Source organism: Chelonoidis abingdonii, chromosome 21, assembly GCF_003597395.2.
Source record: "Chelonoidis abingdonii isolate Lonesome George chromosome 21, CheloAbing_2.0, whole genome shotgun sequence".
Lineage (NCBI taxonomy): Eukaryota > Metazoa > Chordata > Testudines > Testudinidae > Chelonoidis > Chelonoidis abingdonii.
The window spans coordinates 5,826,151-5,846,809 of NC_133789.1; the positions used below are offsets into that span (position 1 = coordinate 5,826,151).

The window sequence follows — 20,659 nt, forward strand, 5'->3', positions numbered from 1 at the left end:
AGATGAGAAAACAAAATCTGTCCGATATCATCTAACTAGTTAACTCTCTTAAGGTTTTTGTATGTTGCCCATCACCACTGCCTCTGACCTTTAAAACCAAGAGATCGGTCTACAGTGCTGGCTCAAAGCCTCCTGCACACAGAATTTTTACAGCTTTAGGGAAAGCAGTAACGCAATGAAAAAATAAAATCCAGGTGCTTGTCAGTCTCCAAACCGCAAGTAGGTGGCAGTGGAGACATTCCTGGATGAGTCTTCTCAGCAGGAAATGTACAAGGAGAAGGGGATGGGGGAGAGAATAATCCTCCAAAGGTAACAAACATACAAAAATAAATAACCGCTCAAAACGTTAACTTCTTTCCCTGTATCAGATCATTGTTAACAGCTAATAAAATATCTGTCTGCAGGGACCCAAGATATAATCCACCCCTAATAAAGAGAATTGCAGAAATGAAAAGTGATCTGCTGGTTTTCACACCATTTGGAGAAACGGAGGGGTCAGAAGATTTGAACAATTGCTTCCTGTAAAATTAAAAGTGGAGTCTGCAGGAGCTAATGAGTCACTCATCTCTAGGAGGGGAGAAACAGCTCATAGCATAACTATTATAACTCCTGGTTACCATTTTTAAGACGCACCCATTAGCAACATGCCATATTTTAAATGATTCATCCATGGAAAACCGTATGACAAAGGATTACAGGCTGTGCTCTTATAATGCTCCGTAATTAAAACTAATTGAATTAATTATAATTGGCTAAGTGAAATGTTATTAAACAATGCAAACGTACAAATATAGCATTCTCTCCAAACAAAATGTACCATTTTCAATATTTGCCTGCAGCTGAGGACAATAAATCCTCTTAAATTTGCCTTCCAAGGTCAGCAAGTGCAGGAGATGCATGTATATGATTTTCTAGTTTACCTGCTAAGGAGAGACTGGGGTCAGTAAATTATACTCCCAATTCAGTCTAATTGAATAGGCTAGTGGACGTTAGGCTGGAAACTGGAGAGAGCAGGAGGACACACTTGACAACATATATCTGTCACAGGAGACAAGAAGAGACAGGTAAATGGACTGACAGAGGGGAAAGATATACCACGCATATAATAACCACCATGTGATGAGCAGAACAAGTGTTAACGGAAGAGTAACACAGCCACCTCCATTATCTGAAGAGCAACTTCGCTCATTGTTTTAATTGGCAGAAGGTGCCGCGAGTAGGCAAGCAGAGAGGGAAGCGCAAGACTGATTGACCAGCTGAAAACTCATTACACGTTCTCAGGCTAAAATGAGCAGCAGGAAGTAATGTCTTTGGACGGGGCTACCAAAACAGCCAAAGGAGGGTGGAGAATGTGCTCTTTGAACGGGGAATGGGTACCGCTACAGGTACGTGAAGCAAGCCACCACATGCACCCTTGGGATTATATTAATAATTCTTGGCCGTTGTCGCGCATGTTTATCCATAGATATTAATGTGCTAGAAAGAGGAGGTTAAATATCATTATCTCCCGTCCTACAAAGAGGGAAAGTCATTTCTTCAAGCTCACACAGCAGGTCAGCAGTAGGGCTGTGAACATCACCCAGTTGACCATGTCTTTGTCCTGGACTATGACGACTTGCAGTGAACGGGACAGAAGAATAAGGAGAAGTGGGAAGCAGACAAGGGGATGACAAATGAGGACGACTGATGGGGTAGGAGACAAGGTGCCAGAGGTTCTAGGGAGAGCTAGTTAAGGTCTGGTCCAAAGACCACTGAAGTCAACAGAAGCCTTTCCACTGATTTTAACAGGCTTTGGCTCAGGCACCAGGCTTAAGAGGACATCGTGGTGGACTGGCAGAATAGGTCCAGCTGGAGGGTGTGGGAGAGGAAAGAAAGAGAAAGTGGGCTGCAGCCAACTAGGTAAGGCCGAGCATTCACACAGCAAGTAAGTATAATGAAAACTCCTGTCCTACACAAGCAAGAGGAAGGAAAAAGTCTTTAGCAGTCATTGTCCCCAGTCTTAATGGATGTGCAGAGAGACAGCCTGCAGCAGCTACACAATTTGTCTTAAGTGAGGAGTAGGGGCTGCACGCAGCTGGAGTGTCCTGGCTACGTGAGCAGAAGGGGGCACCTAATACGAAGGCCTGCAGCACCGGCATGAAGTCTCTTGGTACTGTGATAGCGGCCCTGCCTCCAGTAGCTCCATTGCCACAGGAGGAGGGAAGTAACGAACACCTGGCAAAGACAAGAAGGCCCCATGCAGAACTCCCCTATCCTTCACAGCCTGGAGCCATGCCTGCCTCGGTAGGGTTCTGAGGGATTGCTAACAGCGGGCACATTTCTCCAGCTGATGATGGTTCGTATTTTTTCTAGCATCTCCAACAGGATCTCAAAGCACTTTATAAACATTAACAAACATCACCCTGGCAATGGGGATGTTGTCACATCTATTTCATATAGGGGGAAACCGAGGCACAGAGCACAAGTGACTCTTCAGCAGCAGAGCCAAGAATAGAACCCAGGAGTCCTGGCTACCAGTCCTACCAGACCCCCTAGAACATAAGCTCACGCGAGATATCGTATACGCTTATTGGGAGGGAGGCCATAATCCTCCCATTGTATATTGCACTGGATGGATGGCATCCTCCCGCACGCAGCACACTCCAGATGAAGATCTGGAGAGTCACAACTCCCAGGACGCCAGGTGGCTAACAACATTTAGCCTGTTTGGATGTTAATGACGAAGGAGTTTGAAATACCAGGAGCAGAGGACAAGGAAGCTGCTTCTGGTATGACGCGACCCGCTGGCATTAGCAGGCGAGAGAGAACTCAGGATGTCTGCGCCAGTGACATCCAAGAATTCTGGAAAGCAGCCTCCAGAGGAAGGTCTCATTGTCTGGGCTTTGGCCCTGGACCAAATGAAAGGAGCTGCCCTACCTCACTCTGACTGGATATGCTGCAAGAAGGAAACCAGAAAGACACTGCAGTGGGCATATCCTGCTCTCGCCTCCCCCTCTTGATCCCAGAGGGGTCCAGCTCACAAAACTGGAACAATTATTCTGCGCAGACAAGAGCAAGCCCTATGCATTGCGGGAAATGCAGGGTGATGCATGGGCCGCAGGGATAGCGGATCCACTGCTAAATGGACCAACCCCAGGAAGAGGTGAGGCCTTCTAGATAAAAGGGGAATGCAGAGGTTGTTCCCTCTCTCCCACTGGACAGCAGCTTCAGAGAAGTTCTGATTCTGCTACCCATTCTGGTGGGAAGAACCCGGCTCACCTGGCCCTTGGGGAAGGTCCTCAGGCACACACCCAGGCTAATGAGGAGACACCCTGGGAGCAGGATTTGCAGTGCTGCAAGCTCATCACGTTTGGTGCTTTTTCTTAAAGGCCCACCTCCTGCAGTCACGTGACTCTTGGCTTCCATTTAAATATATATAGATGGGTTTAGCCCTTACGGTTGCAAAGAAAAGCTTGAAATGGGAACCCTTGAAGCTCGTAAATTAGAAGGCAGATACAAAGACGCAACATTGTTTCTTTTTAAATTTCATGATTTTTAAGCCAAGCTCCTTTGAAGGGGGGACATGACTTAATTTTTGAACACTTGGGGAAACCCATCCTGGATTTGGGAGGCTTAATGGTTCAAGCAGAAGGATGGCACTAAAACGACGCAAAAGGAAGCGGATGAAATCTCAGGACTTTAGACCACGTACCGCTTTTCTTAAAGCGATACTTCACCACCTGAGTTAGAAGGTCTTCATAATTAGAGGCAGGGCATGGAAACCCTGCAGTCCCTGCTCCTCCCTGTGTGAAATGGAGATGCTGCCATGCTCATAAGGTTTTGGAGGATTAATGGTGTTTTCAAAGTACTGGACAAACATTTTAAGAGTACTATGGGAAGAAACACACAGCACTGTTGGACAGGCATGTGTTACTATAACAACAGCAGGGTTTTCTTCTACGTAATCTCTGTGTGTTCCATTACATTCATAAATTCAATTTTAATCATAACTAATACCAGGCCTTTTACAGTAAGAGGCCACACTGTATTCCAGTGGTGTTCAACATTTTTTTTTCACTTGAGGGCCCCTAAAAAAACCTCAAATGGAGGCGCAAACCCCTTTGGAAATCTTAGTCTGCAGGCCCTCAAACCACCCGTTGAAAACCAACGGCTGTATTCTAATCCATTGTGTAATTCACTATCCCTTTTGAAGAACCGAATCCAATGATGACACTATATTGCTGCTTTTAATGGTCATAAGTGCTCAGAACCTCATTTTTATACCTTACATCTGAATAGCTTTAAGTTTTGGCATTTTAGATTTGTTTTTCCATTTGCATAGCTCATTCTGAATTTTGTCACAGGTCAGAATCTCCTGAACACACTTAGACGAATGATCCTTACTCTTTAAACCACCCCACAGAAGTCGTCAATGGGACTCCTCAAGTAGATAAGGATTCCAGGGTGGAGCGTGTCCACAGGACCTGCAAAGCAACTTTGTCCATCTGCTTGTCCGATTTCAACACAGCAGGGGAAGTGGCACACCACGTTCGTTGGCTATAACAGTGCCTAGTGGTAAATGAAAATAATTGAGTTCCAGAATTTGAAACAGGAGGGAGATGATGACAACGTGTCAATTTCTGCAGTTCTGCTGATTTAAATGAGATTTGATTATTAGAGATCTATTAGAGGTCTTCAGATGTAAAATCTGCATGTGGATCCACATTGCAAACATGCCGGGCTCCCAGAGGCTTGGATTGGCCCATTTGAAAGACAGGGGCCATTGGCAAAATTCGGATCCAGATCCAGGTTTGGATTTCAAACACCTCCACCCATCAGGCTGATGTTTGTCTCCTGACTTTTGTTCGGGTCTAACTCTGCTATCCGCCTTCATGACGGAAGAGCCGCCCAGACCTTTAGTAATGCAGATGAAAACTTCCGCCATTGCCAGCAGGGGGCACTATAGGCAAATGAGGCACAGAAAACACATCCCCCACTAGTAGATACAGGCTCACACAATACAGTATAGATTCCTCCCCCCTCCGGGTAAAAGTGGAGCTGCCACTGCCTCCATTTTTCATCCACTCCATCCCAGACACGAACACGAGAATTCTGCGCTGTCTGACAATGTAACATTTCATATGGCTTAACATTTTTTGCACGTTTATAAGAGGGCAGAGCAGAGGAAGTGATTTCTTTCCATTGCAAATGCTTTTCTTTGTAATAAAAACTTCCTTCACACACACACGCACACACACACAAGTCATTCCACAACTCTCCCAAGACTTGCATGGATCGTGAGATTAGACCTATTGTCTATTCATCAGCACAAAGCGCTGGGAGATTTTTTTTTTTTTTTTTTTTTTTTTAAAGAGGTGAACACTGAATATGCTTCAGCGCAGGCAATACCAAGCCAGTTCTGAATCGTGAGCATTGTGCAAACATAGTTGCTAAGGAGCAAATATGTCCGTTCTCATCTCCCCAAAAAATAATAATTAAAATAAAAAAAACCTGCTAGGTTTCAGAGGCTCCTGAAGCAACAAGAGGCAGTGAACTCTAAGGAGCCAGCCAGCAGCATCAGGCTTCGGGAACAAGCTAGAATTATTTGGTTTTGACCGCCAGATGACCTGAAGGGCCGCCCAGCCTGATGGACAGTCGGACCATTAGTCCTTTAAAACACACATTCTTTTCCTGAAACACAGACATCACTCCGCTCGCTCGCAGAGAGCGCACCATCTAAACCAGCCATGACCCTGCCCGCTGGGTTATGGGCCTGAGGCTAGGGGAATTCAGAGCACAAAGAGCCCCCGAACCCCAAGCATTCTCTGAAGCTTGAGAAAAAAAAAATCATACTAAGGCAGCCCCTAGAAAAAGACTGTATACAGCTCTCCGTTCTCACCGCTGTGCCTTGCATGTCTGGAGCAACAAAAGGAAATATTTCAAGTCTCCTCTCTTTGTGCTTTCCGATGCTATTTATTTTCTAAGCAAATGAAATGATAAACATCCGTCAGGATCCTGTTCGGTACCGGCTGTGCTTCCCGGCTTGCTTTGCCAGGGACCGCGAGACTCCAGTATGTTTTATTTGCCTCGATCGTGTGTTCAGCCATCATTTTGGGTCTTATTATTTCATACAAAATGAGGCAAAGCACGAATGAGCCCTGCTGCTAATAGCCCAGAACAACCTATTAATCTGCAGCAAAATCAAGTGGCGCAAAGGTTAGGAAAACTGCAGTCCTGAGGTTAAAGAACAGGCAGACTAAAAGGCCTTATCCAAAAACCCAGACAGGACAACGAGAGCCTTCGCAGTGACTTCAATGGGCTTTACATCTGATCCTAAAATACTAGGGCTGCAGTTCTGGCCCTACTGAGCTCCACAGGAGTTTTGCCATTGACTTCAACAGAGCCCAGCTATCAGTTCTCTTCCTGCCTTCGCCAGGGTCTTGCTGTGTGATCTGAAGAAAGTCACTGAACGCCACATGTGCCCCAGTTTCCCTACTCGCAAAAGGAGGAGAATATTTAATCCCTCTCCCTTAACAATAAGAACGGCCAGACTGGGTCAGACCAAAGGGCCATCTACCCCAGTATCCTGTCTTCCAACAATGGCCAATGCCACGTGCCCCAGAGGGAATGAACAGAACAGGTAATGACCAAGTGACCCATCCCCTGTCGCCCATTCCTGGCTTTTGGCAAACAGAGGCCAGGGATGCCAACTCTGCCCATCCTGGCTAATAGCCATTGAATTACATCTGCGAAACACTCTGGAGGTTCACGTTGTGGCTAGGGAAGCACAAATTATTAAGCACCTGCGGCACCCGGCAATATATAAATACAGGCATTGTACTGAGCGATCTCACTCTGCTCAGAATTATCACTTAAAAGGGCCAATTCTGCTAGAAAGAAAACCAACATGTATTTGGGGTTTAGAGGGAATGAAAGAAAATTTCACCTCCTACCCCCGCAAGGCACGATTTATTCGCTCTAAAAATATAACGAGGGAATAAGTACCTAAGTCAAACACACACCAAAAAATACAGACAAAAATTAAAGCTTCCGTCTCCATGTTCAGTGGCTGCCTCCGTCACTGCAGATCCCCAGACCTATCTTAATCTCCCTCTGGGGATGACTGACAAACTCCGCTGCATGAAGGGAGGAAACAGCTGACTTTCCTAAACCTGGCACTGGGCACCGAAGGCTGACTCATGAATCCACTTTCACAGGAGCAGCTCTCCCAGTGGAAACAGCCTCGCCAAAGCCACCAAGGCAGCTCCCAGGCTTCGTGGGATTTAAAGCCCTGGATCATCCCTGCCATTCGGTGCAGACGCTCATTAAGGGGCTGCTTGTTAATGGCATTTCCCAGTCTGGGTTTGGAATTCAAAGGCCACTCATTGCCCATTTCAACACACAACTTCCTTTGCCGCCGTTTGGGCTCTGCCGGGGAAATGAACAAATACAGAAGCCCTTTATTATTAACACGAGTCAGATCTAAACCTTAGCACTATACCTAGTGTGCTATACATTCCAGGAAAGCGTACCGAGCCTTAATTAGTTATTTATTTTTAAAGTTGCTTCCCACCGCCCCTCATGTTCTGCGGGCTGCTTTGGCTGCGTTTTCTCCAGCACTGTGGCTATGCAGTAGAGTGAACATGACCCTGTGCTCCGGCTTGAGGTATGTCTAATGGTCCCAGAAGGTAACCTTTTCACCAGAGTTTTCTCGGAGTGACTCCGGAGTTCCATCCGTCCGAAGACTAACTCCTGCAGCACGTGTGAAAGGCAGCTGGCCTGCATCCAGAATGCCACCTCCAAGACCCTCCAGCTGCATTTTTTAGGCTTTATCAGAGTTTGTAGCGGAACATGCTACACACACGGGGCCAGATCTAACTTTTTTGCCACCCCAAGCAAAAAAAAAAAAAAAAGCAGCACTGCTCCACTGTAACAACCCCCCCCCCAAGAGCCACCCTGCTCTGCTGAAACAACTCCCCCCCCCGAGTGCCATGCCACTGAAACACCCCCTCCTCCCCGAGTGCCGTCCTGCCTCGCCAAAACAAAACAACCCCCAACTGCCGCCCGGTTGAAACAAAAACAAAAAAACCTTGAGCACCACCCCGCCAAACCCAAAAAACCCAAGTGCTGCCCCGCCACCCAAAGATTGGCCGCCCCTTAACAAGGTGCCGCCCCAAGCACGTGCTTGGTCGGCTGGTGCCCGGAGGCCCCCACACACACTCTTACATTAACCCCTTCAACCTAGGGATGGGAATTTTCCCCATTTTAATCAAAGCTGATGATGATTTAGGCTCTCCGTTCCGGTGCAAATCCAGAGCAGCTCTGATGTGATGTGAGTTACTGATGTGATGAGAGTAATGTGAGTTACTCTGAATTTACCCTGATGTGACTGAAGGTTAAACCTGCACCTTCATTTCTCTCCCGGGATACTTTCCCCTTTTCCCCCCTCGGTCCTTGTCAGCGCTTGGTTTTGCTAACACCATCGTGAGGGTAATAAGCTGCTGCTGGTGTTACTTAAGAAGCAATCTAAGAAATTAGTTTTGTCCAAATGCAACATCTACTGACTATAAACTGTGATCATGAGGGATATTACATGAATGAGAGGTTGGCGGGAGTCACACTGTACACCATGCACATTTCTCTTTCAATCCAGACAAAGATGTGCCTTGATTCTTGGAGAAATACTGTAACACTCAATACTGTACCAGGATTGCACCAACTTCAACAGGAGCATTAACAAAGCATCAGAACTGTTAGAGGCCACTCCTGGAAATCCAGACCCTGTTTGATCAGCACAGGAATCAGCCATGAGAAGGTTAATTGCAACTACTGTGGAACATGGAGGCACCCAAAAAATGCAAGCCTCCTTTCTGTCAGCACCAAACCGCACCCGCAAAAACAGAGGCTGGGCTTTAGACTATGGAGAGGCCGTCGCATGTTAAAGAGACAGCTTCCTCTTAAAATAAGGAGGAGGGTGGAATTATGGAACAGCTCACATTTGCTCCAACAGCTTTCTGTTTTCTCTACTTGTGATACCTTGCAAACGTGGGATCTTTCCCCCCTCCCCTCAACTCCGCTGTCACAAATCCCCAAATGACTTAAGGAACAAGCATAAACATTCACACACATTCAACGGCCCTCGAGAAATTCCTATTTCTCTGCTCCATTGAGATGAGTAACATTTAAAAACAAACGCAAGTCCTGATTTCCATTACCCTCAGGAAAGCACTAGCAGCGCAGGGTGGAATTACTGATGTCAATGGAAGCTGAATATTCACCGCACCTTCCAGGATTAGGCCTTGGGGACCTAGGAAAAACTCCAACGGAGGTCAATGGAAGCAGGATTAGCCCTTAAGATTTAGGCTGGGATTGGTTCAAAAAGGCAACCAAGGAAGAAAAGCACCAAACTCCCATTGACTTTGGAAATGGGGGCTTAACTTCCTTTGGCTACTTTGAAAATCTCCAGCTTTTGCCACACAGCTGCACATCTGCCAGTCTGGGATGCAGAGTAACTAGAGAATGATCTTCTGTGTGTTCACAGAATTAACCTTTCCAGTGGTTGACAACCAAAAGCATCTTGCTGAAGAGTACTGCCCTGCCCTCTCTTAAATCATTTTAAAAACAACCCCAGAAAAATACAGTGCGGCATCACCATAAGGGACAAGACTGGCATCAGATAAAGGTTTCCTTTCTTAAGGCCTACAGCCCGGCATGTACAATCCACGCCTTTAACCGAATCTCTCTCCCAGCATGCTGGGCACTCAGACAGTATATTAACTTTAGGTAGAAAAAGTGAAGTTGAATTACAAAAAGCAGATCCCTACAGAATGCTTGCCTGTTACACATTGACACTGGAGGGCCAGCTTTAGGAAGTGCGGGGCCCGATTTGAATAGTTTCAAAAGGGCCCCGGCAGGGATGACTCACCCGGCGGCACTCAGGGTCTTCCACAGCACTGAAGGACGCACCGCCAAAGAGCTGCAGAAGACCCGGAGCGCCACTGGGTGAGTAAAAATTAAAAAAGCGCCTAAGTTAGGCGTTCTTTAGGGCGCGGGGCCCTCTTAGGCATGGGGCCCGATTCGGAGGAATTGGCCTAAAGCCAGCCCTGTGGAAGACAATAACCAAAAGCTACTTCTCAGCGCAAACTGATTTCACCACTCCTCTATTTGTAATTGACTATTGCTGTTTTGGTTTGTTTTTAACTTCAGGTTTTTGCAATCAAAGAAAGAAAGAAAAACAGCAGCCATTAGAAACAGTAGTTAGGGACTTAGTCCAAAATCAATTTTAATTAAAAACACTCCACTTTAATGTTGAACATGGTCGTTTTTATCATTGGTATTGGTTGGCCAGGCCGCATAGTCTAGCCTGTCACTGATATGCAGAGGGGTTTTATACCAGGAATTACCGCTGGAAACCTGCATGTAAATCCTGCATGAGTCAAGGAGACACCAACCCTCTTATGGCTTTGAGCCAACCCTCCATAATTAACTTTAGGGATTATCATTCCGTAAAAGCTGGATTTCGTTTTTGGGTAGGAGGGGCAAAAAAGAGCAACAATATTTTATACGCATGGCTGTGACCCTGGGTCAGTTGGTCATATGCGGCAGGCTCCCATTAGCAAATCAATAAGCATTAAATCAACCTCATTTTCTACTATTTAAATCAACTATAACTGTTTTAATTGCAGATTCATCGCCTGCAAATGGCTTAACATGCTTTACACTATAGCAGAGATGTGCTTGTATGTTACAGATCATTGAGAGCGCTCTGCAAATTCGACCCTGCTGAACAGCCCCGGTTAGCCTACGGTAGGAAGCCCATTAAGCAGAAGGAGGGGAAAAAAAAGAGAGAGAAAGGGGAGGATGACTGCAAAGACACAGCGTGGGAGCATGTGTTAACCGGTCACGCTACCTAGGAGAGCAGAGACTAGTTCCTGCTCCCAGGGAAGTTTCAGCCATTTCCTATCATGAGAACAGGATCCAAGCCCTGGACTAGCTAGGAGAAGGCCTCCTACCACTTGAGTTCCACCTTAAGAGCCTGTGGAAATGCAGATGATGCACAGTAGGATCTGCATGGCCCTAACTCAGGGTCAAGTAGACATGGCACTGGACTAGGTGTTAGCTGGCTCTGCCACTGGCCTATTGTATGACCTTGGGCAAGTCACTTCTCTCTGCCTTGTCTGTTTAGACTGAAAGCTCTTTGGGGCATGGAGTGTCTCTTATAAAGGGTATGTCTACACTGCCAACCCTGCCCCCTCCCATCCAAAACCCACAGCAGCAAGTCTCGGAGCCCAAATCAACTGAATCTGGCTCATGCTATGGGCTAAAAATAGTTGCGTAGATGCTCTCACCCAGGCTCGGAGACCTTCCCACCTCCCACCACTGGGAAGAGACTGGCATGACTCCTGAGCGGGCAGGTGTGGAGCGGCACCATAGGGAATTTGGAACCAATGCTATCTCTCAGTCATTCGGATTGGGACATGAACTCTGCATTTGAGGCCTGTCCCACCCAATGCGGGACAGGTGGTCACCCTACCTGGGTGTCTGTAGAACACCCAGCACAATGGAGTAAGGCCTCTAGGTGCCACCATCATAGAATCAATACAGGGACATGCGAGGGGAAAGGTGGTTTTTGCATTTCATGCAGCTCAACACGTGTCTGCTACCGTCCAGATTCCATTCTAATTTCCAGATTGCTCACAAATCACTGAAGCAAGCCACCATCATTATGATTAGCACAGCCCTGCCTAAGGCAACTGCTTTTTAAAATGTTCTTTAAAGATTTCCATTTCTGCCTCACGAGTCCGTGTACCAGTATAGGGATATTGCTTTGGCACTCTGCCTCGGTTGCTTTCCCCTTTCTTCCTGGCTTGACTTTGGGACAAGAAACAGTCTGTAGGTGCGTGGGGATCTGTTCATTTTTTATGGATGTCAGTCCCTTGACATCAGTGCTAGATAGACTAGTCCCTGGGTCAGCGACAATGACCCCAGCAGAACTAAAACATGCTCAGAGTAAACACTCAAGGGTGGGCAGCTTGGGTTATTCCACAGCAAGTTTGTTCAGAGCGGGCTGTAGCCTCCCCCTTGCTTAGCTATTAAAAGCCAGGACTCGTCATCATGTGTGATTTAACAGCACTGCCACAATCAAACCCTGTTGATCCTGGAGATGGGAGTCACCGGCACCGTAAGCCATTCTCTGTCTGGCCAAAATCTGGAAGGGAGATCCAGCGTAACTTTCCACAACCTTAAAAGACAGACGGCCAACTGCAGTAGGGTTAAGGCACAAGACTGAGCCAGAAATTCTTGTTCTCTTCCTAATTCTGCCACAGAAATTTCTCCCGGGATTAGTTAAGGCTCAAACTCTTCTGCTCAGTGAATAGATCAGATGTGAATATGCAGAACACAAGAACGGAGCCTTCCAAAATCAGTAGTCGCTTTAGAAAGTTCAACACCACTCATCTATAGACATGTCTGTTCTTCGTACCAATGACTATCTAAGCACCATGATGGTGATATTCTATGCTCCAAATAAATAAATGTATGGAGATATACCTATCTCACAGAACTGGAAGGAACCCCAAAAGGTCATTCAGTCCAGCCCCCTGCCTTCACTAGCAGGACCAAGTACTGATTTTGCCCCAGATGCCTAGGTGGCCTTCTCAAGAATTAAAGTCAACCCTGGGTTTAGCAGCCCAATGCTCACACCACTAAGTTATCCCTGCCCCCATCTGTATGGGCCTTAATACAATCCCAGAAAACACAAGGCCCAGGCCTGAAGCCCTGTTCCTCAGGAACTGAACTATCAACTCTCTAACAAGATTTTGCCAGCATTATCAGATCCTGGTCTTTTGCCTGGCCAGAGCATCTAAGGCAAAGAGCAAAAGCTTTAATATCTTTTTGCAAGCTGCTCTCTGTGGCGTGGGTTGTTTGCAGGAACCTGCTGCAATCCCTTGAGTCTGAGAGAGAAATTTAATTCTGAGCTCCCAGGTTTTCTATCTCCGCAGCTGGCTCCCGAACAGAAATTCTGTATGCATGCTAGGTATAAACCGGGACTACTTTACCATCTAATTTTAGCACAGCAAGAATTAGCTCATCCATAAATGACAGCAGGTTGGCAGCTCCTAGGTCCTCTCAAATGCCCAGGGCACAGATTAGGGATAAAAATATCTACTTTTCTCCATGTTATACTGGATGATGAGCTGCTGAATTCCCCAGGATGGATTTCTTAAACAAAATCTTTCATTTAACAACCTAGCCTAGCCTTATTTGAGATGGCATTTTTTTTCCTCTAAAGTTTCCAAGACCTTGCTGGTAGCAGAGACAGCCAAGGTACTGCCAGGAGTAGGGTTACCAGACAGCAAATGTGAAAAATCGGGACGGGGTGAGGAGTAATAGGAGTCTATGTAAGAAAAAGACCCAAAAATCAGGACTGTCCCTATAAAATCGGGACATCTGGTCACCCTAGCCAGAAGCCACATTCTAACAGCTAATGGCAGCAACCAGTGAGCTGATCAACACCTTGAGCACTTCACAATCTTGAATGTATTTATCCTCGGAACAGCCCAGAGGTTGGGCAGTGCTATTACACCCATTTTACAGATGGGGAACTCATAGCCTTTAAGGCCACAAAGGACCATCATGATCATCTAGTCCAGTGTTGGGCAGCCTGCCGCTCATCAGGGTAATCCGCTGGCGGGCTGCAAGACAGTTTGTTTACATTGACTGCCTGCAATCACGGACGCCCGCAGCTCCCAGTGGTCGCAGTTTGCTGTTCTCAGCCAATGGGAGCTGCAGGAACTGGTGCCTCCGGACGGTCAAACTGTCTCACGGCCTGCCAGTGGATTACCTTGATGGGCCACAGGTTGCCCACCACTGATCTAGTCTGACCTCCTGCACATCGCAGGCAAAAGAACCTCACCCACCCACGTCTGCAATAGGTCCATAACCTCTGGCTGAGTTACTAAAGTCCTCAAATCTTGATTTAAAGACCGAGTTACAGAGAATCCACCATTTACTCTAGGTCAGCCGTTTTCAACCCGGGGTCTAGCCCCACTGCAGGGTCCAGGCTCCAGCTGCCCAGTCCCACATGTGGGTCCAGGTCCCAACTACTCGGCCCAGCACCCAGGACTCTTCTCCTGGCCCCACTCTGGGTGGGGGCGATAGGCATAGGGGATTGCTGAGGGGTTTATGGGGGCGCTGTGGTTCTCAGCCTGCAGCCCACGTAACACATTGTGGAACAGGTTGAGAACCACTGATCTACGTCAAACCAGCAAGTGAGGAAGGTACAGAGATAAAGAGACTTGCCCAGGATGACAAAAGAAGCTTATAGCAGAGCAGGGAACAGAACCCAGGCTTTGTAAGGCCCAGGTTAACACCCTAACCACTGACCAGCCACTTACCCCAATTAGAAAAGGAGATCAGGTGTGACAGCACCAGTGCAGTCAGTAAAAATCCATGGCTGTGAAGAAACAGACCTGCTCCTGGGCCCATCTAACGGTACGTACTGATACCGCTATCAGGGAGACCCAGGTGCCAGCCCCATTCTCTTGCCTCTTGAGTGGCAGGGCACTCAGCACCCTCTGCCACGTGGCCCAACTTAAAAGCCCCCTTTAAATGGCATAAACCCATTGCAGCAGTTGGAGGCAGGGGCAGATCATCCAAACTGGGAGGTACCAGGAGTCGTAGGGGGGAGGGGTAGACGCCTGCTTATGTGTAAGAAAGAGCCAGCAGAAGATAAAGACTCATCTCATTGTTCTCAGCCAAAGGGACCGCGATTACAGCATGGGGCCCCGAGGACGCTGAGAAAAATGAGGGGACAGCCAAGGTTCTGATAGGAATGCAAAGGTCCCCACTCAGGTAGGAGAAAATGTGCAATAAAACTGGCTGGTTTAGCTTAACAGGTAATTACAGAGTTAATAAAACGAGGCTCCTTGACACGGCAGGGGCCTAACTATGCAGCCCATGTCACAGGAGCTAAGTGACTTTTTAGTTTGCTGATCATTGATCCGATAGACAGTAACAGCTCCGAACTGGATCGATGCAGCTGTCGTATTCCAGCAACGAGGCCGGACGCTAAGAAACCTCATGAAATTTCACATGAGGAAGTTTACTGCTCTTGCACTGTGACCTGCTTGGAAATGAAACATCAGGACCATTTACCTCAGCTGCTTTTAATACAAAAAGGGGATTACGCCACACTGTGAATTATGTGTCTGGAAGATCTATTTAAAAAAAAAAGAAGCAATTTTTAGAAGGGGAAAAAATGGCCTATTTTGCTTTTGTGCCATTATAAACATTTAAGAATAAAAAGGTTACGTTTAAAAAAATAAAATAAATAGCAACCACCAAACCCAGTTTCTAGGCTGCAATTTGGGACAATATTTCTCCACGTATTCGTTTTTACGCCGCACTTTCCACTTTAAAAAAGTCCTGAAATGTTCAACCAAACTGAAAAAATTTGTTTTGTTGTAAAGCCATTTTGAATTGGAAAAAAATTAAAAGAAAAAAAATCCTGACAAAATCATTTTGATCAGATCTCACACAAACCCAGCATGGTCAGCTCCTAAAGGGTTGGGGTTTAGATTTATTAGAAACTGGGGAAACTCTGGGGAAAGGGGGAGCCTATACAGGAGGGATGGGCTCCACCTAAGCCAAAATGAACCAGAAAAGGGCTAGGGGGAAACCGACAGGTGCAGAGGAGCACATGGTTCAGATGGAGCCATCTCTTAGGGAAGGATCTATTAATGGAGATTCTGTATGTCCTAGTAAAGAGGGGAGGATGGGAGATGATAAAATACGGGTAGGATCTGATGTGAAACAATCAAATGAAAAAGAGTCCCATTCAATTACATCAGGTAATGGCAGACAGCTACAAAGTGACAAGTTTTTAAAGTGCTTATATACAAAGGCTAGAAGTCTAAATAATCAGATGGGTGAACTAGAGTGCCTTGTATTAAGTGAGGATATTGATATAATAGGCATCACAGAAACTTGGTGGAATGAGAATCATCAATGGGACACAGTAATTCCAGGCTAAAAAATATATCAGGAGGACAGAACTGGTCGTGCTGGTGGGGGAACGGCACTATATGTGAAAGAAAGCGTAGAATCAAATGAAGTAAAAATCTTAAATGAACCAAACTGTACCACAGAATCTCTTCAGACAGTAATTCCATGCTCTAATTATAAGAATATAGCAGTAGGGATATATTACCCACCACCTGACCAAGATGGTGATAGTGACTGTGAAATGCTCAGGGAAATTAGAGAGGTTATAAAAATAAAAAACCCTCAATAATAATAGGGGATTTCAACTATCCCCATATTGACTGGGTACATGTCACCTAAGGACAGGATGCAGAGATAAAGTTTCTTGACACCTTAAAATGACTGCTTCTTGGAGCAGCTAGTCCTGGAACCCACTAGAAGAGAGTCAATTCTTGATTTAGTCCTAAATGGAGCACAGCGTCTGGTCCAAGAGGTGAATACAGCTGGACCGCTTGGTAATAGTGACCATAATATAATTAAGTTTAATATCCCTGTGGTGGGGAAAACACCACAGCATCCCACCACTGTAGCATTTAATTTCAGAAAGGGGAACTACACACAAATGAGGAAACAGAAATTAAAAGGTACAGTGCCCCTAAAAGCTGCATAGAAACTTTAAGATACTATAATAGAGACTCAAATGTATACCCGAAATTAAAAAAATATAGTAAGAGAAGCAAAAAAGTGCCACCGTGGCTAAAGAATGAAACAAAAGAAGAAGTGAGAGGCAAAAAGGCATCCTTTAAAAGTGAAAGTTAAATCCTCATGAGGAAAATTGAAAGGAGCATGAACTCTGGCAATGATGTGTAAAAATATAATTAGGAAGGCCAAAAAAGAAAGAATTTGAAGAACAGCTAGCCAAAGACTCTGGACGATTGAGGTGCTAAAGGAGCACTCAAGGACGATAAGGCCATTGCGGAGAAACTAAATGAATTCTTTGCATCAGTCTTCACAGCTGAGGATGTGAGGGAGATTCCCAAACCTGAGCCATTTTTTTTTAGGTGACAAATCTGAGGAACTGTCCCAGACTGAGGTGTCATTAGAAGAGGTTTTAGAACAAACTGAACACTATTACTAAACAGTAATAAGTCACCAGGCCCAGATGGTATTCACCCAAGAGTTCTGAAGGAACTCAAATGTGAAACTGCAGAACTACTAACTAGTTTGTAACCTATCATTTAAATCAGCTTCTGTTTGCCAGAGTCTGGGAATGGGCGGCAGGGGATAGATCACTTGATGATTCCCTGTTCTGTTCATTCCGTCTGGGGCACCTGGCACTGGTCACTGTCGGAAGACAGGACACTGGGCTAGATGGACCTTTGGTCTGACCCACTATGGCCATTCTTATGTTCTTAAAGCACAAGCCCCTACCACTTGAGAGAACTCCAGCAGGTGTTCGTAAGTAGTAGACTGTTATAGTCACATGAAAGACAACCACTAGAGGGAGACATGATCCCATGCACTAAGCCAGCATAGCTCACATGTATCCTCTGGGTACATGCACTGGTGGAGTGGTCCCATCCTCCCCAGGGAGGTGTAGCTGAGCTCAGCCTATCCTCAACACTCCAGGTGGTGGAATGAAACTTGCCCCAGGGGAAAAAACATGATACACCAAACACTTCACCCAATCTCAACAATCCACAAGCAGGAAGCCTACAAGTCTGTACATACTCTGAAAAGTAACTGCCACAATATAACGGTGCAATGCCACATCATACTGAATCCAAGCAGAGTGGGGCCAGAACACCCCTTAGATGACACAATATAAACAAGAATAAAAGGGACCAGTTTCTAGAGAAGAGTGCTGTAAACACTTCCTTCTGTTTTGATCTTTTAAGTAAAAATATTTGTAAAGCAACCAGTAAAAATAACTAGTATAAGTAAGGGCTTGTCTACACTGGAACAGTAATTCCAAACTGGATTAAGATTATTCAGAATAAGGCACTCTTCTTCTGGAACAAAAGCATCCACATATGGAGTTAATCAGGTAGAATTAATCCACTTTAATTTCACACCCCACTTTATTTCAGATTAACTGAGTCTCATATTTTGTCTGGCTCAGTCTCCTACACCTGTACCTTGCTACCTTTGCAGTCAGTATAAATTGTAGAAACAAAAAAAAAAATAAAATACAGTGAGATGAATATTTAACTATGTCATGAGGGCATCATTAAATATTACCCAGAATACCTTCACAACTTGTCTTAGAGTCACACCAGCTCCGAACAGTTTCGAAAAACAGAGTCACCCATATTTCAGTTGCGTGTTTTGTATTACTGGAAAGAATCTGTAACTGGAATTCATCTAGTCTTTGCATGATCAGTTCTAACCTAATTGATAGGAAGTACAGTCCAGCAGATACAGTATCAGATGGAGATCCAGGTTCAATCTCCTGCTTTGCCACAAACTCCCAGCGTGACCTTGGGCAAGTCACTTAACCTGCCCTACATCTCCGTTCCCTGCCTGCAAAATGCGGCTAAAACCACGGCCCTGTGGTGAGGATAAATGCATTAAAGACTCTCAGGAGCTCCGATATTTCAGTAATGGGGTTGCCTTATAAGTCTCAAAGAGTATCTCTACATTGCAGGCTGAGCCGTGGTGCAGCACAGGTAGCCATGCCTGCATGAGCATGGCTAAAAAAAAATTGTGCAGCTGCAGTGGCACAGGTTTCAGCGGAGGTTAGCAATGCAAACTGCAGCAGCTGCATTGCTAGCATGAGCCATGCTATGCCTACCCGTGTTGCAATCACACCTCAGAGGGCAGCATAGAAATACCCTCAAACAGCGTCAGCCGTGCTGGAAGAGCCTTGGAAGTGAACTGCGTAGGAGAGGAAGGGTGGAAAGTAATGGGGGGAAGGTATAAATCTAGCCTTAAACACTAATACACACGGGACCGACCCACCGCCGCATTGCTCCAGCGGTAGCTCCGTCGAAACTGATGCTGTTACGCTAGAGTGAAACTGGCGTAAAGCAGCAAGGACTCAGGCCCAGATTACATATTTCAGCCTTAAACTCGCTCTCTTCCCTTTAATCTTTCCAATGTCTCTGTGAAGGCCAAAAGACCATTTTATTGGTGGGGAACTGAGACACGGAGATGAAGAGACTTGGACAAGGGCATAGGGGAAAGTCAGTGGCAAAACTAGGAAAGGGACGCGGGTCTCAAGTCCTGCTCCAGTGACTTTCCCACAAGCTCTTTCCCCCCTCTTAACAAATGTGCGGACGTACTCTGGCAAAAGGAAAGGGCTCTGAATCAATTATTTACGAGGTCACGGGTATAAAAATCTTCACGTTCTCTGACATCATAAAAATCTCACAATTTTGTGAGCGTTAATGGGGCAGCGATATTAACCTGCGGCCCAGACTCAAGCAAAAAAAACTCCTATTGGGCCTGATGCTTTCACTGATTTGCATGGGAGCTTTTCCCGAGTGAAGACTGCAGGGTTAGCATCACAAGTTCTTTATCCCTCAACAGGTTCTATGTCCTGCTGAGATGGGCAGAAGTTCCATGTGATGACCCTACCCTGGGATTATGGGGTCTCATGCGGGAGGAGAGAACTACAAAAACCCTGTACAACCGGCAGCTTTATAACAACTGAAAAAGCAGCACTAGGAAGTGGAAGTCATTCTGGGATATCTAAAGAAGCGGTCCACGCCCTGCAAAGGGATTGCGATTGTGAAATCTCCCATTGTTGGAGGTTTTTAAGAGCAGGTTAGACAAACACCTTCCAGGGATGGTCTAGATAATACTTAGTCCTGTCGTGAGTGCAGGGGACTGGACTACAGCAGTAGTCTCCAAAGCGGGGTGCGCACAAGAGGATCCTTTGGGATGCACGGCAGGAGGAGCGCCACTGGAGTAGTGCCGCTTTTTTTCCCCCCCAATCCGCAGTTTGGCCAGAAGTCCAAGTGGCGCTTTTCTTTTAGTTTTTATTTTGTTTCTACTATTCGGCCGGGAGCAGGGGGTGCGTGCTTAAAAATTTTTTACTGATTGAGTGCATGATCAAAAAAGTTTGGAGACCGTTGGACTAAAGGACCTCTTGAGGTCCCTTCCAGTCCTATGATTTCATGATTTCAACAGCAAGACCAGTTTACGTATCTGATTTTTGGAAACCCTGTTGCATAAGCATATCGCAAAAGCGGCACCAACCCAAATCCAAGCACAGTGTAGACTCTACACCCAGCACCCCCAGGCTGCAACATTAGCAACGAGAAATAAGTCAAAGCAAAGCTGCCCTTTGGCATTTTTTTCGTCTGGAAGAGGAAAATCAAGGTGTCTCCACACTATGTGTAGAAAGGCACTGAAGGTAAACGTATACTTTATAACTGTGTCGCTTGGGACCAGCTGCAGTTGTCTGGCTCCTGAATTCAGGACAGCTGTGCCAGGGCTAAGATAGGTGATTGTCTGCTAGCCTTTACATCAAGGGTACGCAACCTACCAAAGATCCATCTACTCCAGTCTCTCTCTCTCTCTCTCTCTCTCTCTGACAGCAGCCCATACCAAATCCTTCCAAGGAAAGTGCAAGAAACACCAGGAAGGACAAATGATTATTCCTGGTTTGTATGTCAATCAAGATTGGAATAGACCAGACCTCTGGGGAAAGTTTCCTGGAATGAAACCTGGTCTACACAGAAATTGCTCC

At 46.0% G+C, this 20,659-nt stretch overlaps 1 protein-coding gene across 1 annotated transcript in view; it reads right to left on the reverse strand.

Moving 5' to 3' along the window:
* The window catches only part of SKAP1 (src kinase associated phosphoprotein 1), a 232,582-nt gene that overhangs the window by 116,039 nt on the left and 95,884 nt on the right, over nt 1-20,659 (reverse strand). The window lies entirely within an intron of this gene.